General features: G+C 34.7%; 1 protein-coding gene and 1 long non-coding RNA gene across 2 annotated transcripts in view; one reads left to right on the forward strand and one right to left on the reverse strand.

The window, feature by feature from the left end:
* The window catches only part of nudC (nuclear distribution C, dynein complex regulator), a 69,095-nt gene that overhangs the window by 40,381 nt on the left and 8,449 nt on the right, over positions 1-20,265 (forward strand). The window lies entirely within an intron of this gene.
* On the reverse strand, positions 3,451-4,454 carry LOC135832341 (uncharacterized). Its single transcript, XR_010556299.1, has 2 exons — positions 4,277-4,454; positions 3,451-3,724 (listed from the first exon to the last, which is right to left on the reverse strand). It is a non-coding gene; the product is annotated as an uncharacterized LOC135832341 (long non-coding RNA).

Raw genomic sequence — 20,265 nt, forward strand, 5'->3', positions numbered from 1 at the left:
TGAAAAGGATGTACCTACTTACTACGTTAAAGGCGCTGAAATCAATAGAAAAGTGCAAATCTATAAGATGTCGCTGTGTCGCTATTTTATAGCAAAGAAAACCATTTTTGATAAATTTTCGGTTTCAATCCTTCTTTCAAGGGTTGATTAAAAAACCTGATTCCCTCAATGCTCACTGTGTGAAAACAATTGAAATCATACGAATGCGAATTTTTTTCTCAAACTACGTATATATTTAGAAAAGTCTTTCTGCCAAGCGATGGGTTCTTGAAACATCACCTTTACAAATTAAGATTATTCTTGATATTTCGCGTTAATTCTATGCTGGCCTACCAAAAGAATTGCGGAGATAATTTTTGACCATCACATTTAATCCAGTGATTATTTTAACGTGTAGCTCCGCACATTTTGTGTAGTTCCAAAAATTTGTTGTGTAGTACCAACATATTTGTGTAGTACCAAAAATAGATATTTATATATTTGCTTGGGAGTTTTTCAATGAAAAAAAAGTTGAAAAAAGAGCTAATCTTGTGCTTGAAAAATATTTTTGTTCAAACTGTTAAAAATATCAGTGGTGGAAAAACTGACTTTTCACATCAAAATTATTGCTGTTTTGCTTCTTGAAACTGCGAATTTTGGAAAGCTTTTGCCCTCGCTTCGCTCGGGCTAGTTTGATTCTCTTCTTCCCGCTTCAAATTTCAAGGAACTATTTATGAAATTTTTTAAAAGTTGAGATCAGAAAAACTGAATTCGTACATTAATTAAAATCGATATTGTTCTGCTTTTCGAACTACAAATTTTTCAAATTTTTCGCCATAGCTTCGCTCGGGCCAATTTTGTTATTTTCTATGCAGTTCCCATTTCAAAAAACCCATGATTAAATTTGAAAAATGTTGAATTCAGAAAAACAGAATACATAGTTTTCAACAAACTTTATCTGGCTGTGGGGTGGGGGGGTTGGTAAGAAAATCAGGGAGAGTTGGAAAAATAAGGGGGAATCTTGATACTGAAAATTATCCTGCTTGTGTTTGCAGGGCCGGCGAGAGCCAGTGCGGGCCCTGGTGCAAAATTTTGCGGGCCCCAAATGTTTTTGGTGTACATATTCTTATTTCTCATTCTTTACTTAGCATATGTCCATTGCCCAGGGGAGAAGCAAACCAATTTTAGTAGGAGGGGAAAAAATTTTGAAAATACCAACCCCAACATCGCAAATTTTCCAACAACTTACCTATTTACCAGATTTTGTACACACTTTGTAATTAAGTGGAATTCAACTTTATTTTTTATTAAGAAGTTGCAAACATTTGAAAGATATACTTAAATGAAAAATGATTAAATTGTAATGTGAGTTTGTTGAGAATGTTAAAATTCAAAAATATGTATGAAGAGAAGCTTACAATAATGCCCGAGCAGAGCGAGGACGAAAATTTTTTGAGGAACTTTGCCTGAAACATAGTGGTTTTTAACAATTATTTTAAACGCAATTCAAGAATTTCAGAAATGTCAGTTCATTGTAAACTTTCCAACTTGTCACTCAAAATTGCCAAGTTTTGCCAACTTCATTTGCGGGCCCTTCGAAAATTTGCGGGTCCGATGCAGTTGCACCCCTTGCACTTGTGTAGCTCCAAAAAATTCTTAGAATAATCACTGATTTAATCATGGTGATAAAATCATTATGAAAATCATCAAAAAAATGAAGTAAAAATAAGTACAGAACATCATCCGCATTTTGCGATCTCTTTTCCCACATTCCCTCCTCATCTACGTAAGTGTCGCAAATGAGGTACATCACTGCGAGTTTTTGGTACGTGCATTCTTGCGGTTATCTTCCTGCTTTTTGGGATGAAATTAAGACGTAATCTTGGCCGAAGGCTGAATAGAAATTAGTCCGCACCCGAGGCGTTTGTGTTGCACCTTACACGTTTGTATGTACTTATAGTGCGGTATTGTGTCAAGTATAATCGAATACACGGCTGTTAAATAGACAGACCCGAATATATGTACATATTTTCTAATGAAGCGTTTCGTGGTTAGAATTAAATTTGTAAACGATGCCATTGGATACAGGTATACGAGTCAAACCTCTGTGGTATGATCTATCTTGCCTTCCGCTAAGTTTTCATCTGTGCACGCGTGCATTTGTTCTGTCGACGACGACGACGACGATGACGATCTCCGATTCCTTAAAACTAATAAATTGTTAATCAGAAGAATTACGGGATATTTGAAGAAAAGCTTAAACGGACGTTGTGATTCAGCGTACACAGAAATTGTTGGTAAAGACCTTGTGTGATATATCCGTTGAAATTCAATATGTATAATAGGAATACGATCAATTTCGAGGTTCCGTTCTCGCGACTAACTACGTGACGTTCGGTACCGGAAGAAATCCAACAGCACAAGTTTAAGATTGGCTCGACTCAAGTAGCCTTTACATTGTTAAATCATCGAATTAACGTCGCCTTCGTTTAATGAAATATTATATAATTGAATCCTTTTTTCATCAAACATACTAGCGTACATACGTATACAAACGCGAATTTGTAATACATATAAAACACACGCATTCCGACCATGTATAAACGTGTAGGTAGGTAAGGTACAGGACAGAGTAATTTGAAATCAAGAGCGTATAATATCGCGCCAGTTAACCGGATTGATTTTTTTTGTCATCGAAACACGTCGTTGGCGGTTCTCGTGTAAATAATATAATTTCATCCGATTTATATTTTTTTATAATGGAAAAAATGTGCGCAAAATTTTACGACGCGCGTGTTTGCATAATTTATTTTATGAAGATGAAATGAAAAGGTGTTAGTACGTCTACGTACTTCGGCACATCGATGATTTTCGATCGTCGCGTCGTCCATCGGCTGTTGAAAGAATAAATTCGGAGCAGTTACCATTGCCAGTCGCTTGGCGCCGTCCAACTTCATACTGAATTTTAGCGCGTAAAATTTGTCTAAAATTGAATTATCGAGGAGTGAAAATTTCGACATAAGTTATTCGTGAGAAAAGTCAATATTTTTCGATCGACTAATGAAAAAATGATAAGTCGTGATTGTTCGATCGAGAATTGAGAACAACGACGAAAAAAATACCATCGCGGTACATCGGACGACCTTCTGCGAAATTGCAAACAACGTTATCTGCAGTTACTCGAGGCGTTGTTTGAAATTTTGTAAGATGTATCGGCGTGAGCTTTTGAAAAGACGATCATTTTTTTTTCAATAGTTGCGATTGTACTACATATAAATACCTGTATTATGGAATATGAATATGGCAGCGTGTATTGAACCGCACCTGTAGCTATAGCCGAACTGCCAAGTGTGAAAAAATTGATGATTATGGCGTGGCGTAGGAATGTATCTGGGCGAAAAAATTATGTAAAGAAATAATTGCATATAGTTTAGGATGACCTTGAAGACGCGATTCGGGAACTCATCGATAATTATCCATAATTACGAGTTTATGTTTTCGATCTACATATCGGATAACGCTACTTACAAATTATGTACTTAGGTATCTAGGTAGGTATCGTTGCGCTAAACTGTTTTGCAAAATATGTACCTGCTGAAACATTGACTTCTGCTGGGCTCCCTGCGAAGTCATCTTTTGTCCTTTCTATTGTTTCAATCGCGGTGTGAAGAAATTCGACAGCGACGTGGCATGGCATGGCCAAGGATTATAACTATGTTGTATTATTCGTTATGCGTAGTGTGGTCTGCGAGATGAAAATTGGATAAAAATGAAAAATTAGTTCTAAAAAATATCAGACAAGGTGGGGTGAGACTTTGATGGTGGGTCATTGAATAACAATTGTCAATTGATGTCAACAGAACGTGGTTAGACTGTAGGATCAAGGTTTGATTCTGAAGTGTTTCATTTTAAAAAATATACAGAGTGACCCATTCAGTAAAAGGTCATGAAAAATCGTTCGATAAATTAAGCTTTCTAACTTTTGTCAAGATATCTAAAAATGAAGCGGAATTGAGAAAAACCAATGGAAATTTTATTTTTGAAACGAGCATTCTCGTAGATAAAAACCTCCTATTCAAGAAAAAAAACTCCCTCCATTTTCATTTTTCCCCCCATAAAAACCAACAATTTTAGAGAGCGGTGGGTAAAATGAAGCATTTTTATTGAAATCAAGTAATTGCATTCTCTTTTTGAAAATGGTTGAGCAATTCTTTTTCAAGAATTAATCAACGTTACCTATCCATTAAAAAGAAAGAAATCACATCGCACTCGGATTAACAGATATTTTAAAACGTACCTATATAACTGAAGAATTCGTCTGCATACTTTTTCTCGAGAGCTACAGCAAGCAGGTACACAGTTACACACACATATCATACATGGTGCCAAATCACAGACGAACAGCCTACACTTTCGTAACATACCGCAAAGATAATAACAATCGATTAGCCAACTTTACCAATATACGATAGGTCACTCCAACTGTTGCACTCAAAACCAGCGGGAAAATTGCAAGTAAGCGTGCCATTTCTCTCGCTGCGAATCCTTAATGCCTATTGCATATACGAGTACAACCTAAACAGGAAGCAATCGAGCTGTTGATTTATCTACTCGGGCTTGTCTTAATTACCAAACAAAGTAGGTGTACGCAAAAAAAAAAACAAATAATAAAAAAAAACAAATCTCATAGCAAAAATTGCGAGCATTTGAAAAAAATCGTTTCCTTTCGCATCAACGAGTTATAACGTCATTTTACAATTTACAATAATTCAAATACTCGGTCGGAGTTCATTAGTTGGATAATTACAATTGGGAAAAAATGTTAGCAACTTGCGCGCCCAAATAAAATGTAATTAATGTTAACGAGAGGTGCATCTCTAGCTACAGGTATACGTATTACGTACGTTAGTGAGCATCGTATACCGAAAAACGATTACATCCTTATTCTGTAATTTCGTCGCGGCCGTGTGAAGAATTTTTTTTTTATTCGTCACGTCTGCAGTTGAAATTCTAAAATCCAGCCATCTCAAAGAAATGGCTAAATGCGTAAACGCGAAATTTTTTCACCTCCGAGTAACGGATTTCTCAATACCCTTCTCCAGCAGTGGAAACAAGCGAGGCGGGTAAAGGGTGGATAATATATATCATATTATACTATGTATATTGTATAGAAACCAGATTTCGTATCAAGTCGTCGTCGTTATTCACGAGTTCAAGGCGGTATGTTTCCCGTTCTGCATATACACGTATGTAGATTTTAGTCGCATACTTTTACCTGCAAAACATGTAAAATGTAGGTGGATTTTGCACTCATTGCCAAGGGCGTCGTCTTTTTCCCTCTCCATTTGAAAATATTTGATCGGCGGCGCCACCGTTTTGCCAAAAATGTTAATTTTTGCGTAAACTGGTTTCCAAATATAACTTATACCGGAACTTTGAGCTAATTTAGTTTTTCCATCAAAACTTTTCCAACTGATTGGTCGACGTGACGAAGCCAATATCATTGCTGACGCATAATCCGTCTCTGGGACGCTTTGCTTTGATTGGTCAAAAAGCGAAGAAAAAAACAGCTTTCTGGGCACATTCTTTGCGTCTGCAAATTCTTTCTAATTTTCGTCAAACGTCGCATCGACTCTGTCCCATCCGGATACAGGTTATTGAACATGACGTATTTTCTACTTGCCTCAGCGTACAGATGATTACCAACAACCTTTTTCATATATCTACGTCATCGTATCATTTGCAGATAAAAGTAGGTATACCTTGTAATTTCATTCATTTCGACGCATTTAATTTCGCGTTATTATTATCGAATTATATAATTTTTTTCAACGTCGAAAGTGAATTTATTTCGATTACGTTGAATGAGGTTCGTTGACATCGAGGGCCAATGCACTCGAACACTGAGTTCCAGTACCACTATTCCTTGCATTTTATGCAGAAAGTCTGGTTAATTGGAACCCTGAATCTGAACACACAGAAGAACACGATTTTTGATTTTCTAATCTTGAAAGAACATATTATCCTGATGGCTGATTTTGAGGATGCTTCTGTATAATTTTAAACAAAAAGAATATGTGATTTTTAAAGGGTTTTATTTGAATTTTTGAAACAATTTTGGATGTTATTTCAATATTTCAAATTAAATTTCTTATTTATCTACAATTTTGGTAGGATTTTTTATGAACTTTTGAAGATATGAGAGATACCTATTTTTTGATTGTGAGATTCTTGATGAAATGTTAATTTTTATCGATTTTTCTGATATTATTTCTTTTGAACCTTTACTGTTTTTTAGAGATTTTTTTAAAATTTTAAATTAGCATGTTTTTACGAGGATTTCTTCACTTTGAAGTTTTTTACGATTTCTCAAATACCTAAATTGTTTCAATTTTGAACGATGAAAACTGGAAAGTTGGTTGAAAAAGTTAACAGACGTGGTCATTTTTTGCCTCGCAATTTTTTACAATTTGACTTTGAAAAGTACATAATATGTATTGTGATATGTTATTAATACAGTATCTTCTCTTCTTAAAGTAATAGAATTCTTCGCGTTGGTATCGATAGAAGGATGAAAAAAAATTCCAAGAAGCGAAAAAAAAATCATTAAAAAGTCGGAAACGAACGACATTAATTTATTGTTGGCGTTTAATGTATTTGTTCTTTAAGTACACAAATATGTAGTCGCGAGTAAACTCATCCGGATATAAATTTTAATATTTATCAGATCTTAATATACACACGTACGGCACGCCGCCGATTTAAGAGGATACGGTAAACGGGTAAAGAATTCGAATAGTAAAGAACAGCCGGAGTCAAAGTACAAAAACAAAACGACGAATCGAGAAATAGATACACTCAGGGTGAACGAGTCACTCGTGTAGTCAAAGGCAAAAGTTGAAGGTAGCGTCAGCGTCATTGCGAATAAATGAGACATGGCTACACCTTATCGTATGTGCATAGGAAATTTATAGCAAAAGTAGTGAATCATTGAGACAAGGTTCGCGCCTGTTTTGTTTCACTATTTCTATTTTTGTCCTGTTTTTCATTGTAATCTATGTTCAGTACGTTTTCTCAAGAGTTTGGTAACATTGAATTGATTTTTCGATATTTTATTCATCCGCGTACTTAATCCGTATTAGGTGCGGATGAAGAGGTGTCGATGTCGCGTGAAATTTATACGTATGTACTATGTAGATTTATGTATATTTCATGGTGCTGAGAATTTTGATGCAGTGACACCCGTTGGCTTGGTAATTTATCGAAAAGAGAAAATAGTAAAATTCCGTTCATTTTTTATAACTTTTAGGCTGCAACGATAAATTTTGTAGATCTGATTTCATCATCGTAGTCCCAAATGAATCGATTGATTGAATTTTTTTGGTGTGTTGCTCAATAACGCAAAAGTCAGTCCTGTAGGAAGCCCAATTTTGATCTAAATTTCAAGTGTGATTAGAGTAAAAAGTTAAAATCTGGTATATTCTTTATTTTCGACTTATCGAATCGATTAATGATGGATTCGAGCTGTTCTAGAGTCTCATTGTGAGGGTGTTACCAAAATTTGAGAAAATTCAGCCAAGACTTCACCCTGTTTTTGTTTGACGAATTTTTGAGAATTTTTATCCTGGGAAATATTCAAAAGCTTTCACACAACCACATACATTGTTGCCTTAATCTATAAAAAAAATACTTGCAGAAGAATTTACAAGTCCTATCATTGAACTTGAAGGAAAAGAGCAAAGGAATCATAAATCCTGTTTCTCACTATACAGAATTCAAGTGCCTTCATCAGCGAGTTTCAAAAAAAGCAAGTATTCAAAAGTTGATAATTTTTTTAATTTTTAAAATTTGGAGGACACCGTATAGAAACACACCGCAATGAGATGAGAGTAAAGAGAAACGTACTTTTAATACAAATTACTGTCAATTTTGAGGGTAGGGACGGATGAGGGTTTAAAAAGAGGAACTACTAGAACGATATGATAGCATATGTCACGAAACTTGATTACCTATACATTTGTCGTATTTATTTTTATTGTTTCAATGATGATTTTTTTCAAAAATCAGAAAAATTTTATTCGCTGGATACCTATTGTAAAAAATTGAAACGATTGGAAATATTCTGAGAAAAAATAATTTTGTTTCTTCTGCACCTTGTGCTTGTGCAATCTGATGATTTTTAAAATCTTTCGTTTAGTTCAGTTTCACCCTGTTTATCATTTTCTCACGATTTATTTCACTTCTTCTGGGCATACATAGTCGAGTCGTATTTAAATTCGTTATTATGTAGTTCTAACGTCGCACTGTAGGTTATTGACCAAGGTGTATGTATGTATAAGTATAGGCAGGTATTGGTATATCTTAGTACATATTATAACGATCATAATACGTACAGTACTCGGTGACGTAAATTGATTTTTATCTTCGACTCGATCTGTTGTCTATCTGAATACGACATCTGCTGGAATTCGTGGATCATTTGAATGACTACAATCGATTTACGTAATCCATGTAACACACATCGTTTTATACTTGACCTCGTCTCGATTCGCAGTAATGAATTCGGCCAAATTCGAATGTAATCTATTTCCTCGTTCTCAAATCCTACTCAGCATCCAAGCATCCAATCTAATGCTTCTTGCCTCTTTACTCAGAAAAATCCGAGAATTTGTAATATTTCTGGTTAATTTTTTCACAGTACAGTATGTAGATATTTAGATACGAGTATATCCTATATGTACGATTGATCTTGAACCTGTCTTCCATTTATGTAAGAGTATCAGTTATGTATAAGCTGATGTGATGATTTCGCTTTCACTGCAGTTCAGTAGATAATATGCATAGGTAGAGGTACGCGTACTTACTCGAATCCACATGTAATATCGAGTAGGTAGCTTAACGATTACCATATTAAAATGATGTACTAGACGGTATGTGGAATATGTCGCGTAAGCATGAAAGGAAGAAAAATGCTTGTTTCTTAATTAATCGAACTTTTATGGCTGATTCATAAAATTATGAAAATATAAGTATACATAATATTATACTTAACCTTCATAAATTATATGATCCTTTCGCTTAAACGCATCACATGCTGATTCAAAAAAGGCGTCGCGATGTGTTTTTCTCGTCAGTTTTTCAAGAGCCAAATACTCGTACTTACTCGTTGACGTATTTGGATGTATTTTGGTCTAAATTTGTATTCGTTTGTTTTTAATTAAGTACTCTATAAATTTTAAACAGTGAAATTTCACTGCTTAGCAGTCACGACATTTCGCCTTTTTAAAAGCAGTAGTTTTTACTGCAATACAGTGAAAAATTTAATGAATTGGTCAGTAAAAAATGATTTTGACTGACCAATTCAGTAGATTTTCTACTGTTTTGCAGTCAAAAACTACTGCTTTTAAAAAGGCAAAACGTCGTGACTGCTAAGCAGTGAAATTTCACTGTTTCAAATTTAGAGAGTAGATAACTAGATATGTACATATTTTATAGTTGTAAAAAAATCTAAATCATTTTTCCATATTTTTCATTAAGATAAAAGCGCGACACAAGTGTTTTTTCTTTTCTATGTGATCCTGTTCGAGTATTTTGTCAGTAGACTCAAGTACATATTTGATCTTGTTGCTGTTTTTCAATACTCGATAAACCGGTCATAAATACTTATGAAAAATTGACGCATTTTTGAGCATTCTTTCCAGTTGATTAATTTACGTCTTGAATTTCGTCAAATATTTACTTACCCCTTTTAGTTGGTAAAAAACATTAAATTATGTAGTGCTGTTTTTTTATTCAAATTTTTAACAAATCTGGATCGACCAGAGATACGCGAATCCAATTTTTGAGAAAGACTCAATTCACATCTGCTCGAATCAAAAATGAAGTTGGGTCCTCCGATTTTATTCTTTTTTTCTCCTTCCCCAGTTCCCATCGAGATTAAAGGATGGGTTTCGACTATCGTAATTTTCACAAGTTTGAGATTTCTTGAGAACAACGTCAGTACCTATTCGAGATTAAAAATCAGTAATTGAAATGAGCAAAGCTTGAAATTCAAGTTTCAAAATTGAAGGTAAAACTAAAGTTTTTATGATCAGTGATGAAGTTGAAAGCTATACCACTTAAAAGCTTGAGAGATATTTCTGCGAAGGTTTTTTTACCTCGCTTTTTCAATGAACCAATTTCTTAGAACGGGATCTCAACTACTCATGAAGGATGTACGTAAGTGTTCCAAATTTCAACCTAGAAAATTTTCTAATATTGCAATTATTGCAGAAAAAATTATTTTTGAAAAAACCTAGGGATCCTGCAAAAAGACAATGATAAGCAATATTGTTGATCACGAAATTTTCCAAATGCATTGTTTTAGGTTTTAAAGTTGGAAAGTTCAAGTTGAGCTGATAGAAAAATTTATTTTTCAAGACACATAATTTCAAAGAAAATCTAGAAGCGAACATGTCAACTTTAAAGAAACGTATTCCCTTTTAATTTTTGAAAAAATTGATGCAATCTGGCATGTAAATACTCCTTTATTATACGGCTTAGGAAGTATTCCAGATTTCAAAACTCTTCAGAAGCGAATTATTTCAACTGAAATCGTCTTTTATCGCCATGTTCTCGCTCGCATAATCATACACGATTCATCAAAGTGCGTAAAGTAAACCAGAAATGAAAAATGATGCAAATTGTTCGTTTTAAGAGTATAAATGCTGCAATATTTTCTTACGTGTCATGTACATAAAACACGTACGAGCGACAATGTTGCAAATTTTGTGCAGCGATAAAGATTATACCCACAAATAATTATCTGAGATAAGTGACGTTCATCGTGTCATTCGAATCAATCGGATATATGGGCGTATCGTATACTCCGTTGGTCAATTCATTCGCGTATTTGGAGATACATACGTGTATGTGGACTGGATTATTATGTCGTTCTGCGTATAAGAATTTCATCATCGTTGGAACTTTCTCGGAAAATAAACAGGTGAGGTAGGTTCTGCATAGCGTTAAGCCTTGGCCTTTATTCTCGCCAATTCATCGCCCAAGGTTGATGACTTCCTTGGAAAATTTTCAGATGCCTGCAGGATTTCCATCGCAAAGTTGCACTCATGATGGCCGTTGGTCAAGCACCTATCTTATAGGGTTGTTTACATACGCGTCTAGATTAAATATTTCATTTGATAAATACGTTTATTCATGCTGTAGAGATCATTTCTATTCACGTGTGTGGAAAATACGAGTATTCACAACATGTTTTGTTTATCAACAAACGACCATTGGACTAGTTTCCGAAAAAAATTTCATTTCGTATTTTCACGTGACTATTAAATTACACGTATCTACGTCTGTAGTCTGGTGTAAATTTCCCATGTTACGAGCATTTCGAAACAAATTAATTCGAATGGTTTTCGACTGTTTAATATATTAAAATTCTATTCGAAGGTCGATAAAAAATGAAAAATATGTAAAATCAACGTATGTAGTTATGTACCAGTAGGTACAATATCTGCATGAATATAAATAAATACGTATAAAATTTTTAAAAAAACATTGACCTAGAATTATCTTTTACGATATTAAGCGTAAAATTTTTAACTATGATTTCTTAATAAATACATACCAGATTTAACGAGTTTAGAAAAGAACACCGAAGCTACCAAACAGAATCAGCGAAGATGAAGATCACACCGTCGACAATTTTAAAAATATGTTTATTTATCCAGCAAAGATTTTTATATAATGAATCAAAATTTTTCAATATTTACTTACCTTTTCGTATAATTATTATCAATATCAAAACGTAAATGTCATAAAAATGAGTTTATGGCGTTCGTTTCACTATGCATTCTCATACACGTGAGTCAATCTCGTGAAACATAAATTATCAAAGGGAACGTAATGAATTTTACAAGAATATTAAACATTTCGCGGAAATCACACGTTTATCTGATGCTGGTTTTGTTTTGAATCAGTAGGTAAATTCTTTGTCTGCGTGCAATAAATTTAATCAACAAAGTGAATCAGCTTATTTGCTGGATGTTGCATATATTTATTTTACGAGTCAGTGGAAAATTCAAGATTTATTTCAGACCCCTCAAAATCTGTAAAATTTATTTGTCAACTATTCTTTGTGGGATGAAGTAGGTACTTAATGTTTTGAGCTTAATTTCATTTTGTGAAAATTAAACTGACATGAATCATACAAAATAGCGCGTGAACAATAATTTTCTAAAAAAGAGTCGGTAATGGTTAGGCAACCTATAAAAAAAAATGTAATGTGAAATATGTCGCCTGTAAAAGTAGATTTAAAGAGGGAAAGTCGCTCCTTCGGTGATGCAGGTAATTTCTGAGTACCATTGTGAATAAATTATCGAGTAAAAAATAGAAAATTGATGAAAGAGAAGGCATTGATTTTTGTTAACCATGCAGAATTATGCAAGTTTTATCTCAAAAAAGGGGAGGGGGTTCTAATTCGATTTCTTGGGATTCGTGTTTTAAAAAAAGCATTCCATTTTATATTTTTGAAGTTGAATTTGTTTCGTCCTCGTAAAAAAAATTGAAATTGAATAAAATTTTAAAAATTTTGATCACTTTGACGAAGGAAAGTTTCAGAATCAAATTCGATCGTTGATTTATTTTGTAGATAAGTAATTAAATTATACTTATCTCTTATTTTTTCGTTATTTTTATACATAGTGGTAAAAGATATATTTTCAAGGATAGGTATGTACCTACTCGAAGTCCTTTCTTGGAACTTTTTCAATTAATTACGAATTACTTACGATGAACGGTTCTAAAAATCATGTGATGCTATGCTACCCTGAAGAGAATAATTTTTCTGTTACTGTGACGAAATCGCGGGCGTACTTAAAACAGGAATTATAAAACTCATTCCAAGTATTGTTCGAAAATGAAATTGAAATGTTTCATTATACGTTGGACGAATTTATTTCACGCCTACCTTTCAATAATACACTCCATCATAAAATTCATAATAAGTAGTCGTATGCTAGGTAGAATTCTGAATATGAAATCCGTGAACTCGACTCATTCCAAAAAGTTATTACAACTTAATTAAAATGAGAACTCGAGACACCTTAATGAACTTCTTATCTTTCACAGAACGATTTAGCGATTAATGAATTTCAATTCGCGTTGAAATAGTACATAAAAAAGAACTTGAAATTTTATTACCGCACAAATTTATTCTCAGTTGATTGTAAAAAATAATTCTTTTGCGAGCATAAAATTTCAAAAAAATGCTGATCCTTCAACAAAAGAGGTTTTCTAAATTATAATATTTCTCTCAAGCTCTCAACTCTCAACTGTTATGGCCATCGGCCAAAGGTGTTACAAATGAACGGATCTCTTAAAAATTGCATCCCAATATTCGCATTGACCCTCAATAGCGATAGCGAATACAAATGGTGTAATTTCTTATATAAAGAAGCATACGAATATGATATCTAAGTTCAAATTCGTGCAAAATTTTAATTCATCACTGTCATTATGAAAGCGTGGAAAAAACCACCCGATATCGATAAATTAATAGGTACTTCGAAACGAGAATTTCCACCACTCGCAAGGTTATTCAAATTTCGACCCATTGTTTTCACGTGTATCGTCAGAATAGTATATTACATACCAAGTTCAATAATGTGGGTGATTATAAACGAGTGCGAATTGCAGGACGAGCCGAAGGCGAGGACTGCAATTCGCGTACGAGTTTATAATCACCCACATTTTTTGAACTTGTGTGTGTAATGTATTTTACGTTTCTAGGGAGATAATCTACTACATTATCTCCCGCTCGCTAATCGCTCGGCGGACAAATTAGCGATTCTCTCCCTAAAAAACGTAAAATATTTTATGGAACTGGGGAGATAATGTGATTTTCAACCATTTTGAGTTACTCCCCTCGCTTCGCTCGGGAAATAAACCTCAAAATTCGTTGAAGTTCACATTATCTCCCTAGTTGCATAATATACTATTACTCAATACATGCATATAAATATACACAATTATACCATCAATGTTTAGACGTGAAGAAGCGTTTTTATGAGTCGACACGAGCATTTCCACATAATGCACATGCGATCAGCCAATATGCCTGAATGCTCCCTCCTGATTCGCTGCTGAGTGCCCATGTCAACATAGCCCCACCCACCAGTTGCGACGAACAGCACAGTGAATGATATGTCTCGATGAAAAATAAATGCTTCGAGAAGAAATAAACGACTTATGAATTTATCTTTATTTTCTTATTGCGTTATTTCCAATTCCAAATTTCCAATCACCAATGTTCAAAATCAAAACTGAAATTTTAGTAAGGTGTTGAATCGGCAGCAGCATTTAGAGTAAAAGTATGATGAAAATCAACTGGCAAGTGGCAAACTGGCACTCGATTTATGATAAAGGCTATGCAACTTCGCATTCGCCATTTCGTCCGTGTTTTTTCGCCAAATGTAGCAAGAGCAACCCAGTCAGTGCAATCTTGCACATTGTTTCATTTTGCGAAACAATAACATTACGATAATCACTGGGAAGCTCAGAAGAATCGCCCAACAGTTAACACCTGTCTGAACTCTGAACTAGTGAACTCCATACCATTTCAACTTCAAGGAGTGATTGAGCTGCGGCAAGAGCTAGAAATACAAAGACTGGACATTTTTGGCGCATATTGGAAGGGAAAAGCGAAAATAAATTTGGCGGATTGGGCATAAATAAATTCAATAAATTGCCATCAGCGGTGAAAATTGATACCGCAAAGCAAACAGCTGTTCATCTGTTAAGAAGTGGTGGGTGCTGGAGGAACGTTGGGCCAATCAGGAGGGAGCATTCGGGCATATTGGCTGATCGCATGTGCATTATGTGGAAATGCTCGACACGACAACCGAAGTATGCGTAGTGCGTACTCGCAGATAAAGTGCGTAGCCGAAATGATAAAAAGAAAACAAGCTTAGGGCGTGGAGGGAGGGGGAGGTGGTGGGTCTCCTGTTTCTGCTACAATTTTTTCCCCGTAATAATCGGACTTTGTCACCTTCCGCGTCATCCCAAACAATAGGATTCGAGCAGTGCGGCCACGTAATGAATGTTCATTATTTTCCTAGGACAATAATGTGAACATTATTTTCGTTTCATTTAGTCGCTCATAAAAACGCACTTTTCGCGTCTAGTATTGGTGGTATAATTGTGCGTTTATATGCCTGTATTGAATAAAAAAAATTACCTGCACCCAGAAGAAGACTTTACTTACAAAATTGTACGACATGCAAATATGTACGGATAAATTGCACATAAATAAGCACTAATTAGCGGATAATAAAGCCGGTATAAATTTTTCTCCTATGTGTATTAGTGCTATGTAACTTATCCCCCAGTAGATACCTATACATAGATAAATCATTTAACGTTTGGATTAGAATTACAGCCTCAAAAAATAATAGTCAAGTAATCGTTTTTAAAGCCAATTAATTATTATAATTTCTTGCGTTACCATCGTTATATTATTACGTACTTATACCGATGTATCATATTTATTAAAATAATAGATCACGATATCAAAATTAAAACACGTTTTATATCCGTCCTTACTTCTATGTACGGTATCCGGTGTGCACTGTACGGAATACACCATCTAGCAGGATCGTATTGCTGTGACAAATTTAATATCGTATTACTTTATTTTCATTTTATAAGGCTAACGCCTGTACCCAGAAGACGACCGAAGATCATTCATTCATGAATCAATTTTTTAATTCAGGTATATGTAGTTTGAGTTCAGTTCCATATGCAGTGTCACAACTATGTCCTTCCTTTCGATAAGTATTCCTATTCGATGTACATATCTACTAGATAGGCAAATTTATCATGGCCCGATCATCTTGGAACATTCTATTTGGATACAAATCGAAAAGAACTTTCAATGGGCAATATGGATGAGTTGAAAAATTCATTAATTTACGGATTATCTGGTGTTTTTAATTTGTAATCGGCGTCGGCTGCTGAGTCCGAGTAAATAACACACGATGTATGTACGTTGTACTTACTGGGAAACTTCATCCTTGCGATTGACGTGCTGTAGTACGTATAAACAAAATACATAAGGTATTTTTTGATTTTTCAGGCATCCAAATTTTTGCATGTTATGTGGGAAAAATGTTTGCTAGTAACAAATTGGCGATTTGGAAAAATTATTGAATTGACGGACTATCCTCTAAAATGTTACCTTTTATCCCTTTTTTCAAAATATGTACATTATTATGTCAGAATTAGTGGGGTGATAGCGGCGCGGCGGTGTAGAGTTTTTCTATGCCTAGATTCATGAAATTTAGAAGTTTTCAATTTTCCCAGAAACTAATATAAGAACGCTTCAGTTGACAGAATTGATCTTCAAGTTGAAATTTTTTGGTAACTACTTTACAAGTATTCAATTTTTGTTATTTAAAAAATTAATGAAACAATGTTTTGAAATGGATAATCAAAGTTCGCAGTTTGAATTTCTCTTCGAACCATGTTTGGAGTAGGTAGCACGTAGAAAACTTTTGACCACAACAGTCAAAATAAATTGCAAATTAAGTATCAGCTGTCGGTTTTCTAATAGAAAGTGATATCCCCTGAAAAGAAATGTCAATATTGCTTAGAAAATTGCTAACTACTCGTATGTACATTTCGAATTTTCTCATTTTAAGGTCACTTTTTCTATCTTTGAACTGACTGACAGGGGAACTCTTTGACTAAGGGTCCTAAAATGAATTCAGCTTTTTAGTTTTTCAATTTTCATTTTTTTTTCTACTATTGGGTACTGTTCTACAATTTATCAATTCTTTTCAGTATTTGTTAGTTGGAGCAGTTGTTATGGAAAAATCAAATTACATATAATTTTTGTATTTGTAGTAAGTACTTTTATCCATAGAAATGGTTTTTAAAAGCTATAATTATTATTCGATCAAAGAATTACGTATTTAATACAAAATCGCCTTTTTCATGGTCGCCGGTACATTTACCTTAATATTGTACCTATTTGAGGTTTGGTTCGACGTGAAAATTTTTTAATTATCGAAAATCTCGCTATAAATATCTAACCTTTAAATTGAAATTGGTTTTTGGATGCTTCCTTTTATAGTCACGAGACAGATCTTCATCGGTAATATTTTTAGAACTTGCTCACGATTGTTTTGATATTCGAGCAAGAACCCTTGAACTAAGGAGTAAGGATGAAATAAAAATCGTTCGTATGCCTATTACTCGTACACATGTAAGATACTTATGTATGACCTTTTGTTTGAAATGTCACTGACACGTATATTATGCTTTATTAATTATTCCGTATTTATGGAATTTTTCCATTTTAAGAATATACTTACTTATAAGATAAAAAGTTTTCACTTAACGTATGACTTTTAAAGGTCAACTCCTAAATATGCGCGATGTGATTTTTACGTGGGTAATTATACGGTCTCGGAGGATACTGTACTTATAGGCTGCTGTGAGATGTAAGCAAAGTCAAATGATGAAATTGTTCGTTGAGACGAATGTATAGGTAATAAGGTATAGACTGCGCCGCGAGGGTGATGTGGAAGGTGAAATAATGAAAATGCGTACGTCCAGTATACTACGTACAATTTTACCATTAAAAGCGAGTATTTATATTTTTTTTTTTGTAGCGAGTGGAACTAATGACATATTGTCCGAATATTATGGAAAGAAGATGAAGATATTGTAGATAAAAATAAACTCTGGGCACGCATTTCGAATGAGCTGGCGCGTTCAAAAGACCCTGACCAATGCTGCTTTGGTGTACGCGACGGGGACGTCCGTCCGACGTTGTTGGTCGTCGTGTGCACTTCAGCTGAGTAGATAAGAAGTCGCTACAACTTGAGGGCTTATGAGGCGCTTATATCAATTAATAAAACGGAGCTAATGTTATCGGTGGTGATCTACCTTGACAGCACGCCATTTGGATGGCGGTATTTATGATAATTTGCGAGGCGCCTCGCGTCTGTGCTTGCGCCCGTAAACCAGTTGATGGGCCGCATGCTACGCATGGCTGTGTTTGAAATGAAGTTTCCAATAATACGAGTACTGTACTGTACCCGTACATGAGCGATGTGTACCTATGCGTATGGTATACGTTGTATAGAGCTACATAGCTATAGAGACTCGTAAGAATGGCTGCATATACTGCATATAGTATGTTAAACATGACACCGAAAAAATAGAGAAAAAAACGTGTAATCCTTGATCGTTTCGAATTACAAAATATTAACACCACCTTGCTTCATTGTTAATACAGAAAGAGAGAGATAGATAGCAAAAAATGAACATAAACTGAAATTATCATATATAGGTACTATTGAAGACTCACGAACGGACCTGGACATAATTATTAGTCAGCCTGTCCCAAATGATCCGCCTGTCCCTCGGGTATATGATGAAAATAAATCGCAAATCGATTGAAAAAATAACTATCGAAGGCGTACTCGAGCACAACGTAGCGTTTTTTTTTTTACCAATTTTTGCGTTGCCGCGGCCGCGCCTGCATCGAAGTGATTTTTTTTGGATTCTACTTCTATTTTATTATTAGATTTTTATTAGTTGGAATTTTTTTTCTTTCTGAAATTGTTGTATTCTTTATATTTCGTAGACTTCCTGTACTCACTGTTGACCTTGAGTACTTATGTAAACAAATTTTTTTCGAGATTTTCAGCTACTTACCGAAGTGGAGTACAGCTTCTTCGGGAACGTTTTGAAATTACTGAAGAAAACCCAACTTTTGTTGGAGGATCCAAATCGGCTGGAAAATGGTACCAATCGATTGGGGGGGGGGTCGACTCTAGTACGAGTTTCAGATTTTCGTCTCTATGTTTGCTCTTTTTGTATAGAAAAAATTTCAGCTCGGCGATCGAAGTGGACGAGTTGTAGAGGTTCCCTTGTAAGGCATCTATGTATTTGCATACCGATTTTTAAGCTACAAAGATCAAACCGTGATATTGAAATTATTTTCACATAAATTGACGAACTAAGAAGTAAGATTGCTGATGCAGCGATGCCATCAGACGTACTTGCTAAACAACGCTGGCACATTCTGACGGTGAAGTTTTATCATCTCAAGTTAACTTGCCGGTTGGCTGTAATAAAGAGCGAGCGCTATGCGAAAACATAAACAGCCTCGTTTGGAACATTAAATCTTTTGCGAGTCGATTTTGCGATGTGTTTTATATTTTAGTTTTTGTTTTATTTATTTGCATACGGTCTAAAAAAACCAGTTTCCATAGATATGACCTTTTCTTCTTCTTTTTTTAACAAGCAGAAAATTTTTTCAATGTCGTTGACTCTTATTTCAAATGTCCAGCGTTAGAAAAAAAGCGTTGTTTAGCGGTAAAGATTGTCCCGCTGCTGTTGTCAGCGCTATAATATAGCTAGCTGGTTTATGTTTATGTTTGTGTTTTGGTTTTGGTTCTCAGACCACAAACTATAAACATAGTGACGTTTGAATATGCCATATTAAAGCAGCCAGTTTTGACATCTCGTTCTACTTACCGACCTTCGAAAAATAGAGTGAATTGAACATCTTACAAGCATACGAGTAGATACAAGAAGGGGGTAAGATTTTTGCCTCAGGTCGTCGTCTTTTTGAGCACAGGCGGCGGTCAGCTACAAAGTAATTTGATTTTGAAAAATTTAATACAAATACGTAGTATAGGTAGTGGGTACCTCTACCTACATACGAGTATTTTGCGGCCGATTCGATTTTCCAGCGTGTTTTTTCGTCTTGAAAAAAAATTAAACGGCGGTGATGAATTTTTTAAGCGGCAAGGTTTACACTTTGCGATAAAATGTACCTTTGTTTTCATTCCATCGAATGCCGCCAACCGCATTCCATCCGAGGTCGACTGGTTCAAATGAGAGAAAATCGCTTGCGAATGTGGTGACGGCGACGCGAGTTCGATGATTTGAAAAATGACATTTTCAACGTGATTTTTTCTTCTTTTTTTTCAAATCCTCGGCATATCATTTGAAATCCATTTCTGTCTGAATTAATAATCGACTGATTGAAATACAGTTGGCGGCATTTACTCGGCCGAGGAAAAGTTGAATATGGTTCGTGTGTTAGTATCAACTAGGATTGAGCAATTTTTTAAGTACATATTATATGAAAAATAGCGTACCTATGCGAGTGCAAGTTGTAAATCGCGTGGTTTATAACCTTCGACTTGTTTTATGAGAACTGCTTCTGTTTCAACTGGTCAAATTCGATCGAAGTGTATAAATGTATACAGTTTG

The sequence above is a fragment of the Planococcus citri genome, chromosome 1 (genome assembly GCF_950023065.1).
Source record: "Planococcus citri chromosome 1, ihPlaCitr1.1, whole genome shotgun sequence".
Taxonomy (NCBI): Eukaryota; Metazoa; Arthropoda; class Insecta; order Hemiptera; family Pseudococcidae; genus Planococcus; species Planococcus citri.